The sequence below is a fragment of the Silene latifolia genome, chromosome 1 (assembly GCF_048544455.1).
Source record: "Silene latifolia isolate original U9 population chromosome 1, ASM4854445v1, whole genome shotgun sequence".
NCBI lineage: Eukaryota > Viridiplantae > Streptophyta > Magnoliopsida > Caryophyllales > Caryophyllaceae > Silene > Silene latifolia.
In genome coordinates, this window is record NC_133526.1 from 189,505,752 (window position 1) to 189,518,947 (window position 13,196).

A 13,196-nucleotide genomic window follows, 5' to 3' on the forward strand; every position below is an offset into this window, starting at 1 on the left:
GAAATCATGCCCCTCAAAAAGAAAAGAAGAAAGGGTGGCGTTTGGCTGATCAGAGGTAGACAGATACAATGGATCATCATAATAATCAAAGTTTGTTTAAGTTGAAGTTATATCAGGCATGGTGAAATTAGATTGGAAAGATCAAAGACTGTAGAAAGAAAGAACTGTAAAATTAAGTGCAGAAGCGTTCGTGAAATTATACCTCTATTTCTTGATATATTCAAGTAAGAAACAGACCCAGAAAAACCAGAATCATCAGACTGTAATCTGATACCATATTGAATTATGTGACTGTTGAACAGGATGAACTATTGAGCTTCAAGATTGATGATGAAGATGTGAAGTGATGATGATGAAGATATGAAACAATGAAGATGAATGTATGAAGGGAGATTGAATGTATAAAAGCATAAAACGAATTGTGTAAAAGTTTGTGTTATTGAATTCAGAGAATTTCCCAAATATAAAGATAATTTACAATGATTGAGTCTGTTAGTATTTATAAGAGATTCTCTAACTACCTAACCATAGTCAGTTAGTCACTAACTATAGTTTGATTGGAGTTAGTTAGTATACAACTAACTTTCCTAACTAACTCCTATATTCCAATATGTTGAATTATTGGATGGATACATTTATTAAGAACCAGGAAGTGAACCTAACTACCTAAGTGTAATCGTAATGTATGGCTAGTGAATTATTTGGCAATACTTCACTCTTTATTATTCTTATCCTGAAAAACAGTTGTTAGGAAATACAAATTCTTATTTAAGACCACATTATCCGTCTTAAGGTTAAGACGGGCGAAATATCCGCCACTTGTATATATAAGACAAATATATTGCTTTTTCATGTGCATTCATATATATTGTCTTAAGTTTTACGAAAACAAAAATTCTGAAGTTGGTTTGAATTATTCTACTATTGTCTCAATGTTTGTTGATTTTTCAACTCCTGCTTATTTCTAATCTATAAGAACTAACGACCCTGTCATTTAATTTTTATCCAAACTTTTATTTTTATCCATATTTTAAATCATACTAAGTAAACATATAGTGGGTGTGTTGGGAGAAAGATAGTCGGGTGCGGTATTAGATCCTCTAAAATCTGTAGCTGGGCCGGTTAAGTCTTTGGTTGTCGATAGAATAATCGAGTATGTGAAGTTTATCAAGAGTCATGATGATAACATGACTAATTTGCAGAAAGAGCTTAGAACTTTGTGTTCTAGAAAGCTCGACATCGATGCAAAAGTGATGGAAGGTAAGGAGAGGCTCCATGTGATGACAAGAGAAACGGCGAATTGGGTGAATAATTTTAATGAGTTGATCGAGAGTGAAGAAATGAGGAAACTTATGAAAAAAGAAGAGGTGGCTAAAATTGTTGTGAAAATGATAGACGTCGTGTTTTGAAGAAGTTGTGGAAAGAGGATAGGGAAGTTTTCGACATTGTGGTTGATGTGTTGAAGAAGAAGTGCAATCAAGAAGCCAACGATGAAGAAGTTGATGTTGAAGAGGATTCTCATTACAAGAAAATTGCCCTGATAGCGAGCGATGTTATCAAGGATATTGTTGAAGATTTTAAAAAGTTTATAAAAACGGATGATGCGGCTATTAGTGTGGTTAAACTGTTGAACGACGTTGATCTCAAGAAGCTAAGGGAAGATAGTGACGAGATGACCATGATTTTGAATAAAGCAGAGGGGAATCATTCGAAAGGAGGCTGAGCATAATGATCGTGATAAAGAGGAATTACTATAAGAGTTATAGATTGTAGGGTAAATTGTTGTATATTATAATGAAAAATGTGAGGTATTTATAGGATTACAAGGAGGACTAATATGCTATATACAAAGATATGCAAATATAAGATTGCCAAATTTACAATATATACTAGATCAATTCCCTTTGTTTATAGATAAATAATGATATGGAGATATATTGATTGCTTGTGTGGTACGTTGGTTGATACGCCCCCGCAAGATGGACGTCCTATGGGTAAGACCAATCTTGTTGCGTAAGTCTAAATGATGATCCTTGTGAAGGGGCTTGGTGAGAATATCAGCTAGTTGGTCCTTGCTTGCGATATGTTGAATGCGAATGTGACCTTTTTGGAGTTGTTCCTTGACAAAGTGGAAAGATAGCGCCATATGTTCCATCCGGGAGTGAAAGACGGGGTTTATGGCATATAGGGTAGCGGAAATGTTGTCACAGAAGATAGCCGGAGGTTTGGTGACAGTGATGTGAAGTTCATCGAGGAGATTTCGAAGCCATAAGGTCTCAGTCGTAACAGTGGCAATGGCGCGAAATTCAGCTTCCGTGGTTGAGAGGGCAAGTCCATGCTGTTTTTTGGAAGACCAGGAGATTGGATTTCGGCCGAGATAAACAATGTAGCCTGACGTCGAGAGGTAATTATCTTTTTCGCCCGCGTGATCTGCATCGCAATAAGCATGAAGACAAGAAGGTGAGTTGCGATACAATTGAATACCAATGTTTTGAGTGCCTTGCAAGTAGCGCAATAGACGTTTTAAGGCAGTCCAATGTGTGGCTGTTGGATAGTGAAGGAATTGGGCAAGTCGATTTATAGCGAAGGCAATGTCGGGTCTTGTGAGGGATATATATTATAAGCTCCCTACGATAGATCGATATGTAGCGTGGTCTTGAATTGGGTTGTGGTCTTCACGAGTGAGTGAGAGTGAGGTAGCCATAAGTGTAGTGTTCGGTTTAGCTTCAATCATTTTGTATTTGGTTAAAAGGTCGTAAATGTATTTGGATTGGTTTAGATGTAAACCAAGGACATTCGGTGTGACTTCGATGCCCAAGAAATATGATAAAGGTCCAAGGTCTTTTAGCGAGAAGCGTTTTGATAATTGAGAAATAAAATGATGAAGTTGTGCGGGATGTGGTCCGGTAATTATAATATCATCGACATAAATAAGCATATATATGTAGTATGTTTTAGTACGCAAAATAAATAAAGATGAGTCAGAAATGGATTGGTTAAAACCATAAGTAATGAGATAGGTTTTTAGTTCAGTGTACCAAGCTCGAGGAGCCTGTTTTAAGCCATATATCGCTTTGTTGAGTTTACAAACATAATATGGTTTCGTTTGTTCAACGAAGCCGGGTGGTTGAGTCATAAATACATCGTTATTGAGGGTGCCTTGTAAGAAGGCATTGTTGACGTCTAATTGTATTATTGACCATGATTGAGTGACGGCCAAGGATAGAATGAGTCGAACGGTTGTAGGTTTTATGACGGGACTAAAGGTTTCATTATAGTCAATGCCGGGTCTTTGATGTAATCCCTTCTCAACAAGGCGAGTCTTGTGTTGTTTGAGAGTGCCATCCGGGTTATATTTATTGTGAAAAACCCACTTGCAACCAATAATATTTTGGGCTGAAGTGCGTGGGATAAGAGTCCATGTCGAGTTACGTTCAAGTGCATCAAACTCGTCTGCATAGCTTGTCTCCAATGAGGAATAATGAGTGCTTGTTTGACGGTGTTGGGAAGGTTGTCAATAGACAAAGAGGTGTGGGCAAGGTTAGCATAGCGAGGATTGGGTTTGCGAATATTGTTATCTAGTCTTGTGGTTATAGTTTTATTAGGTGGTGGGTTGTTTGTGCGAGATGCACGTGTGATAGGTGGAGGGGTGGGTGTGGCAGCGGAAGAGACGTGATCAGAGGGTGGAGTAGACATGGAGGATGGCGGATCAGTAGGCGGCAAGGTAGAGGAAGGGGGTTCGATGGAGGGTGGTGGTTGAGTCGAAGGACGCCTGGAGTATACAATAGTGATGGGTTTGGTGACGCGAGTTGAGGGAGTGGTGGTGGGTTGTGGTGAAGTGGTCTCTGGATGAGGAAGAAGAGGTATATTAAGGGAGCACCAATCGTCGGAATGGGTGCGAGACGAATAGTGCTTGTTAGATTGTCGAAATGGATATTCGTCATCAATAAATTTAACATATCTTGAAGTATAAATTTTATGTGTGTTGGGATCGAGACAATGGTAAGCACTTTGAGTGGTTGAATATCCAACGAAAATACATGCAATTGAGCGATTTTCTAATTTATGTTTTGTATATGGTCTGAGCCACGGAAAACAGAGGCAGCCGAAATTATGTAATTTATCATAGTCGGGTTTGCTATTATGTAATCTCAAGTACGGTGAGTCACCGTTTAAGGTCTTCGTAGGTAGTCGATTTATAAGGTAGGTTGCGGTACTAAATGCGAATGGCCAATAGGAGGTGGGTAGACCTGTGATAGGTTGAATCGCGTACCTATACAAAGATAATTACCTTAAACAACAAGTTAATGTAGCAATAGGGATCGAACACAAGGAAACGGGAATTACTTCGTGAATTGCTATGGGTAGATTTTTATCAAGGTCGATTACGATTTGGGTTGGTTTGATTGTTTGGTGATTAATAACAATAATGATGTAAATTATATAATAAAAGAGAGTAAGGGGTTTGGGTCACACATGCAAAAGTAAACATATGATTATGATAAATTCGGTACTAATAACATTGTCAATTGCTTAGGCTTAAAGATACCCACCTTGCGGCATTAGCATCAACCATAGACCGGGTCCTAGAGAAACTCTCGTCCATAACTAGGTCGTCCTACTAAACATGCTTAGTCTAATTCAATTCCGTGCCTCTCGACTTATAGAACGAATGAACAAACTTAATCATTTGAATAAGGCCTTAAACAAAGATTAAACGTGACGATGCAAACATGTGATAGAAGCAATATGAACAATATTATTATTAACTTATTTTATCATGTTTATATATTAAATTTATGCATGGCTCCCCTAGCCCTTAGACTAGGAAAATTAGTTACTCATGTTAAGGTGTAAATTGTAAGTTATATTAAGAGAAATGATAAACATGGTTGTATGATCTAAACAAATTAGGTGATATAACATGTAAAGGAAATTATGCTAATGAAATGAGATTAATAATAAACTAAATAGCAATGTAAAATGTAAACTAGAAATAGAAATACCTTAATAGAGATAACTTGTATGGAAGAAACAAATAGAACCAAATGCTTGAAATGTAATAATAACCAAATGTTTGAGAACTACAAGCTTAACTTATATTGAAAACTAATATAAAAACTATTGAGAGAAATATAATGCTTAAAGCTATGAAGAACTGAAATGAGACGTAAAAATTGGATGCCTAAGACCTTGGAACACCTCTCCTATTTATAGGAGAGGAAGAAGAAACGTAAACCATCAAGATGAATGCGGCCCCGATCGGGGTCGTGTGTTTCCGGGTATTTTTGCTTAATTCCTCACTTAATTGCTTGAGGAATCCTAAGTGCGTGATTAATGACCCTTAATGCACCCGGGTAAATGCTCCATCTATCATCTTTAGAGCTCCCAAAAAGCATCCTAAGCATGTTGGAATCTTATGCTTTCCACCTTGACTTGGACTTGAACATTGGGCTTTGACTTTGATTGTTGGCAACATTTGCATTACTCATATTAATCCATCAATTTCTCCATGCAAAACCCAATCCAATGCTCCATGCTTAGTCCAACACTTGGTCTTGATTAGCTTAGTGAACTTGGTGTATATAATGATAGGAAAAAGCCTCTAAATGCTTAGATTCCTACAAAACCGTAACAAACACAACAATACACCTAGAACACAAGATTAGCTCAAATATATACTAATTAAAGTACGACGAACAATAGAAACCGAGCTAAAATGAGGGGTAAAAGTATGTAAATTATGCACTTATCAAACTCCCCCAAGCTAAACCCTTGCTTGTCCTCAAGCAAGAAACCAAATCCCATCAATTGCACTATCCAAACAAGCTATGCAAAATGATTTAAAAACCCGAAACAACATGGGCAAGGACTAGAGCAAAATATGGATGAGATTTACATGACGGCGTAGCATAGAAAACTTTGGATGAACCTTTAAGCTCTTGCGTGATCTTTTGACTTATGGACGCTCACGGGGCACTCAACTCTTTTTATGTGAAAGGACAATTTTTGAATAAACACTCGACTATCCTCGACCTATAATAATGTGCCCGCAATCTAATATGGTAAACACGTCAAATCTAGTAGGCCAAAACAGTCAAATGCAAGCATGATAAAGAAGCCAAATGAGTAGGAAGAAGGCAATATGTAATGGGTAAGAAGGGGGAACAAATGAATTATGGATTGTGGAGCTAATGTCAAGCTAGCAACAACCAAATGTAAGGATGCTCAATCCCAATTCTAACCCAATTTTGCAATTCAAATCATGAGAAAATCCTCCAAAATATATGAATAATGTATAATAGTTTCTTACATCAACTTCTTCTTCTCTTTTTTCCTTTTCAATTCTTACTTTTTTTTTTTCATTTCACTTTCATGCTTTTTTTTCTCATTCATTCGTTTTTCTCATCTTTTTTTCATTCTCATTTTTCATCTTTTCCCATTTTTTTCTTTCATCTCTTTTTCCGTTTCTCATTTTTTCAAGAGCATTAAGACCAAGCTCACATGATATTCAAACTTTGAAACAAATCCCAATTGAGCACCCAAACACAAGACCAAACAAGCTACTAGCTCAACAAGGTAGGCAAGTTATAATGTAGCTAGGGAAAATTGTTAGTGAAGGGGTCAAGAAGGCAATTATGTTCATGTGAATGGCTCCAAAATGCTATAACAAATGAATGCATGCTTACCAAGTGATGACATGAGAACCATACTTGTGCGTTTTGATGAAACACACATTATAAGGAGACACCTACATTCACCTAAGAGAGACCGGATATGGATGCGTCGGTCTAAGAGGCTCTACCTTACCAATTTGTAGCTTGCCATAAATCAAGATCAAGCTTATTTGGTTCATTCTTCATCTCCTACCTACTATGTCAAGACATCCCCATGTAGCTAATATCCTATCATTAAAGAATAAATCATTAGCAACAAGCCATTATGAGGATAAGCAAAGAGGAAAATAGGTTACAAGCAAGCACAAAGCAAAAATTTCTCTCAAAAATTTTCAAAATTTCTACACTACATGCAACTACACTATATGCAAAAGCAATATCTTCCCCCAAGCTAAACATAACATTGTCCTCAATGTGCCAACTATCCAAATCACCCAATCAAACCATAAAAATGGCTCAAAGAACAAAACAAGAAGGACTAGAGGTTATGTTTAATGGGATGCAAGATCTAAACTAAAATGCAAAGCAATTAAAAACTTACTCGATTTGCCAATCTCCCCCAAGCTAACATGAATTCGGGGGGATGTAGATGGTTCTTTGTGAGCTTTAGTGAAGAAATGCGAAGAAACGAGAGAGAAAGGAGGAAATAAGTACCGTCGGGTATGCTTGAAAGACAGAAAGAAATCTATCTTTTTTTTTTACCCGTATAAAGTAAAGGCCAGGGAGTCACAGAACCACGACCCCGATCGGGGCCATCAACCCCGATCGGGGTTCACCTCCTCTTCAGCTTTTGACTCTTTTCCGCATTGATTTAATTCCCTTCTTGTTTCTCGAAAACCACGTCCCCGAACGGGGTCCTTGCATGGGGCTGCGTGCCAGATTCACTTTTCTCCATTTTCACCTATAAAAGACAAAAAGGAATTTTATCAAGTCGAGCATTTTATTACTAATCTACGAAAAACAATAAAGTGCAGAAAATTAAAAACAAAAATAAATAAAAGCAATAAAAAGCTTGGGTTGCCTCCCAAGAAGCGCTGGTTTAACGTCCCACACGACGTAAGAAGCTATTTGATTCAAGTTTGGTACTTGAGCTTGCCACCAACCGAGCTCCATTTCATAGCTATCTTTGCATTCCGCAACCATTTGAAATTGTTCAAATAAAATTTCCTTTTCCTCTTGGCACTCCTAGCATTAGTGCCTTTAGCATCGTCACCTACAAAACAAACAACACCCATATCGTCCTCTAACGGATCCATTAGTAAGGATCCAAGCATAGTAGAGGCAAAAGAAGAGTCCACAGTGCTAAATAAATAACAAGACTCTTGTAACATTGGGCTTCTAATGGTGTTGTTTTTGCTAAAGGAAACCCGGTCATCACCCACTCCAACGTCAACCTCCCATTTTTCACATCAATTAACGCACCCGCAGTGCGTAAAAATGGCCTACCCAATATAATTGGGGTTTGTGAGTCCTCGGCCATATCAAGTATGAGGAAGTCAACGGGTATGAAAAACTTACCAACCTTGACGGGAACATCTTCTAAGACACCTAGAGGTCGCTTTAAAGAACGGTCCGCCATTTGCAATGTAATACTTGTGCATTTTAAAGCACCCATGTTAAGTTTTTCATAAAGGAAATAGGGCATGACACTTACACTAGCACCTAGGTCACAAAGGGCCTTATCAATGATATATTTGCCTATAGTGCAAGGAATGGAATAGCTACCGGGGTCCTTAAGTTTCGGGGGAGACTTGTTTTGTAAGAGTGCACTACACTCTTCGGTGAAAGAAATGGTCTCAACCTCATTGAAGGATCGCTTCTTTGAGAGGATTTCCTTCATAAACTTTGCGTAAGAAGGGACTTGGGTAATCAATTCCATAAACGGGATGGTGACTTGCAAATTCTTACAAACTTCCAAAAATTTAGCAAACTTACCTTCCTCCTTGTGCTTTGCTAGACGATGGGGAAATGGTACTTGAACAACTTCCTTGGGAGGAGCATCCTCCACATCTTTCACTACCTCTTTCTCATTCTCCTTAGGAGCATCCACTTTCTTTGAAACGGCACCGCTCTCCTTAGCATTAGGAGAGATTTCTTCAACAACCACCTCATCACTTTCTTTTGGCATAGGAGACCCAACATCTTTGGCATCAAGCTTGCTCTTCCTCTTTAGCATCAACAATCGATGAGGAAATGACACACGATCTTTAACAATAGGCTCTTCACTAGCCTTCTTTTTGTCATTTCCCCCAAGCTTAGCCTTTTTGACAACCACCTCTTCATCCAAATTCATGGATGGCCCATCATAGCTTGAACCACTTCTCAAGGAAATAGAATTAACGGTTTCATGTGGTTGCTCACCTTGGGGAGGTAGGTGACCATTCTTCCTTTGAGAATTAGAAGCGGCTAATTGAGCCACTTGTTGTTCCAACATTTTGACCGCGGCACTGTGAGCTTGATCATACTTTTGAATTTGAGCCAACAAGTCCTTTTGCATTTGGACTATCATGCCCTCAAGCTTACCACCTCCTTGATTGTTTTATTGGCTATTTTGTGGTGGATTTTGTTGGTAATTGTTTTGTGGGGGCCTTTGTTGATTTTGATACCCCGGTGGAGGGACATACTTTTGTTGTTGAGGGACATAGGCATTTTGTTGTAGTGGGGGTTGAGGGTTAAGCACATTATTGCTAGTGTAAGATAAGTTCGGATGAAATTTTGAATTCGGGTTATAAGTGTTGGAAAATGTACCCGGTGGATATGAACTTTGTCTAAAAGCTTGAAAAGCATTTACCTCTTTAATGGGGGCTCGACAATGTGCGGCATAATGACCCGCACCTCCACATCCATCACAAACGATGATTTGGCTCGTTGAAGACACAACATTGAGTTGTTGGATGGAATACTTAGCACTTCTTTCCGCCAATTTTTGTTGGAGCAAAGCGATTTGAGCTAGCAAAATGGAGTTGTTAGAGGATTCTTCTTTACCTTTGGATGGCATAACTCGGGAATTGACATACTGGGCATCATGGACCGCCATAGATTCGATCGTGGCATGAGCAAGGTCGGTGTCAATTTGATCAAACCGCCCATTGTTGGCGGAATCAAGAATCCTTCGCGACTCGGCACAACATCCATTGTAGAATGTTATTGCTAAAAACCAATCGTCTAACCCATGATGTGGGCATTGCCTTTGAAGCTCTTTGTACCTCTCCCAAGCTTCTTATAAGCTCTCAAGAGCTTGTTGACGGAATCCGGTGATTTGGCTCCTCAAAGTTTGAGTTTTCTCCGGTGGAAAAAACTTTTGATAAAAAGCAAGAGCCAATGTCTCCCAATTGGTTATTCCCAAGGTGGCGCGGTCAAGGCTATTGATCCAAAGCTTGGCCTTGTCCTTTAAAGAGAAAGGGAAAAGCATTTCCCTTATTTGGGCTTGGGTGACGCCCGTTTGACAGATCATGGAGCAATAGTACACAAAAGTTTTGTACATGCAAATTGGGATCCTCCAAAGGACTTCCCCCAAATTGCTTCCTCTCCACAAGGCTAATGAAAGCCGGCTTGATCTCGAATTCTGGTGCGGTGATTTGAGTGGTGGTGATTCCGGCCGGAAGCATGGCCGCGGTGGGCTTTGAGTGATCGTAAAGTTTCACCATCTTTTTGGTAGTAGATGGTGGTGGTGGTGATGTTGATGAACAAGAAACTTCCTCCTCTTCAAGAACCTCTAGATCCTCTAAGTAAGACTTTCTAGCACTTTTATTTGTATGGGAGAAGTGGCTTCTTTCACTTCCTTCCAAAACCATCGTCTTCTCCTAAAGGCTTTCTCGGGTTCGGAATCCGGTGAAAGTAATTCTCCACTACGAGAGGATCTGGGCATAAGACAACAATTTCTAGGAAAATGATAAGTAACGGTCTCAAGGAACAAGTGTTCCCCAAGACAAAATAAAATAAGATAAAAATCGACAATTCAACTCGTAATAAAACCGTCTCCCCGGCAACGGCGCCAAAATTTGATAGGTTAAATCGCGTACCTATGCAAAGATAATTACCCTAAACAACAAGTTAATGTAGCAATAGGGGTCGAACACAAGGAAACAGGAATTACTTCGTGAATTGCTATGGGTAGATTTTTATCAAGGTCGATTACGATTTGGGTTGGTTTGATTGTTTGGTGATTAATAACAATAATGATGTAAATTATATAATAAAAGAGAGTCTAAGGGGTTCGGGTCACACATGCAAAAGTAAACATATGATTATGATAAATTCGGTACTAATAACATTGTCAATTGCTTAGGCTTAAAGATACCCACCTTGCGGCATTAGCATCAACCATAGACCGGGTCCTAGAGAAACTCTCGTTCATGACTAGGTTGTCCTACTATACATGCTTAGTCTAATTCAATTCCGTGCCTCTCGACTTATAGAACGAATGAACAAACTTAATCATTTGAATAAGGCCTTAAACAAAGATTAAACGTGACGATGCAAACATGTGATAGAAGCAATATGAACAATATTATTATTAACTTATTTTATCATGTTTATATATTAAATTTATGCATGGCTCCCCTAGCCCTTAGACTAGGAAAATTAGCTACTCATGTTAAGGTGTAAATTGTAAGTTATATTAAGAGAAATGATAAACATGGTTGTATGATCTAAACAAATTAGGTGATATAACATGTAAAGGAAATTATGCTAATGAAATGAGATTAATAATAAATTAAATAGCAATGTAAAATGTAAACTAGAAATAGAAATACCTTAATAGAGATAACTTGTATGGAAGAAACAAATAGAACCAAATGCTTGAAATGTAATAATAACCAAATGTTTGAGAACTACAAGCTTAACTTATATTGAAAACTAATATAAAAACTATTGAGAGAAATATAATGCTTAAAGCTATGAAGAACTAAAATGAGACGTAAAAATTGGATGCCTAAGACCTTGGAACACCTCTCCTATTTATAGGAGAGGAAGAAGAAACGTAAACCATCAAGATGACTGCGGCCCCGATCGGAGTTGGGTGGCCCCGATCGGGGTCGTGTGTTTCCGGGTATTTTTGCTTAATTCCTCACTTAATTGCTTGAGGAATCCTAAGTGCGTGATTAATAACCCTTAATGCACCCGGGTAAATGCTCCATCTATCATCTTTAGAGCTCCCAAAAAGCATCCTAAGCATGTTGGAATCTTATGCTTTCCACCTTGACTTGGACTTGAACATTGGGCTTTGACTTTGATTGTTGGCAACATTTGCATTACTCATATTAATCCATCAATTTCTCTATGCAAAACCCAATCCAATGCTTCATGCTTAGTCCAACACTTGGTCTTGATTAGCTTAGTGAACTTGGTGTATATAATGATAGGAAAAAGCCTCTAAATGCTTAGATTCCTACAAAACTGTAACAAACACAACAATACGCCTAGAACACAAGATTAGCTCAAATATATACTAATTAAAGTACGACGAACGATAGAAACCGAGCTAAAATGAGGGGTAAAAGTATGTAAATTATGCACTTATCAACCCGCATGATTTAATAATGCGAGACCGGTTTCTACAATGTGACGATGTCTACGTTCGGCGTAGCCATTATGTTCCGGAGTATGGGGCGGAGTAGTAAAATGCGAAATCCCATCGTTGAGTAGGGATTGGTTTAGTTTAATGTATTCTCCACCATTGTCGGAAAAGAAGCGTCGTATTGGTTTTTGAAAATATTTTTCGACAAGGTTTTTAAATTGATTAAATACTTGGGTGGTTTTGGACTTGCGTTTCAACGGATATAGCCAAGTATATTTAGTAAAATGATCGACGAATATAACGTAGTACTTGTAATTATCGCGAGATGCTACTGGGCTAGTCCATAGGTCCGAAAATAAAAGATCTAAGGGTGCATTTGAACGTAATGAAGAATTGTGAAAAGGGAGCTTTTTGCTCTTAGAAACGCAGCAAGCAGGACAATAACCGAAATTCTGAAAATTTTTATTCATAAGTTTTAGTACATCATACGTAGGATGACCAAACTTGTGGTGCCACAAAATCGGCGTGGTTCCTTTTTCTTTGACGGCTGCGAGAGTGAGGGGTTTGGGTGGACTTCACTCATATATCCCCTTGGTTGCTCGGCCCTGGAGGAGCGTTTTCCCGGTTTTGATTTCCTTTACAAAAAACGAATCAGATGAGAAAATGACGTAGGCATTATTATCGATACATAGCTGCGAAATTGATATGATGTTGCGAGAAATTTTTGGCACATGGAGTACGTTATTAAATTTTAACTTTTGCATCGTAAACGAACCTGTATTATCAATGGAGAGTGCGGAGCCATCACCAATAATTAAGTCGTCGAAGCCGTCATATGGTGAGTGAAATGCGAGGGTGTTGAGGTCGTGGGTTAAGTGATGCGATGCACCACTGTCGAGAAGGAAATTTGGGTTGGGTTGAGCGGCACCATGATTGGCGAGATGGGACTGAGGTTGTCCATGGTGTTGATGGTAATTCGGTTCGGGAAATATATGTTC

At 38.6% G+C, this 13,196-nt stretch overlaps 1 non-coding gene across 1 annotated transcript; it reads left to right on the forward strand.

Moving 5' to 3' along the window:
- Window positions 1-9,844: 9,844 nt before the first annotated feature.
- On the forward strand, window positions 9,845-9,951 carry LOC141619226 (small nucleolar RNA R71). Its single transcript, XR_012531633.1, has one exon. It is a non-coding gene; the product is annotated as a small nucleolar RNA R71 (small nucleolar RNA).
- Window positions 9,952-13,196: the final 3,245 nt, after the last annotated feature.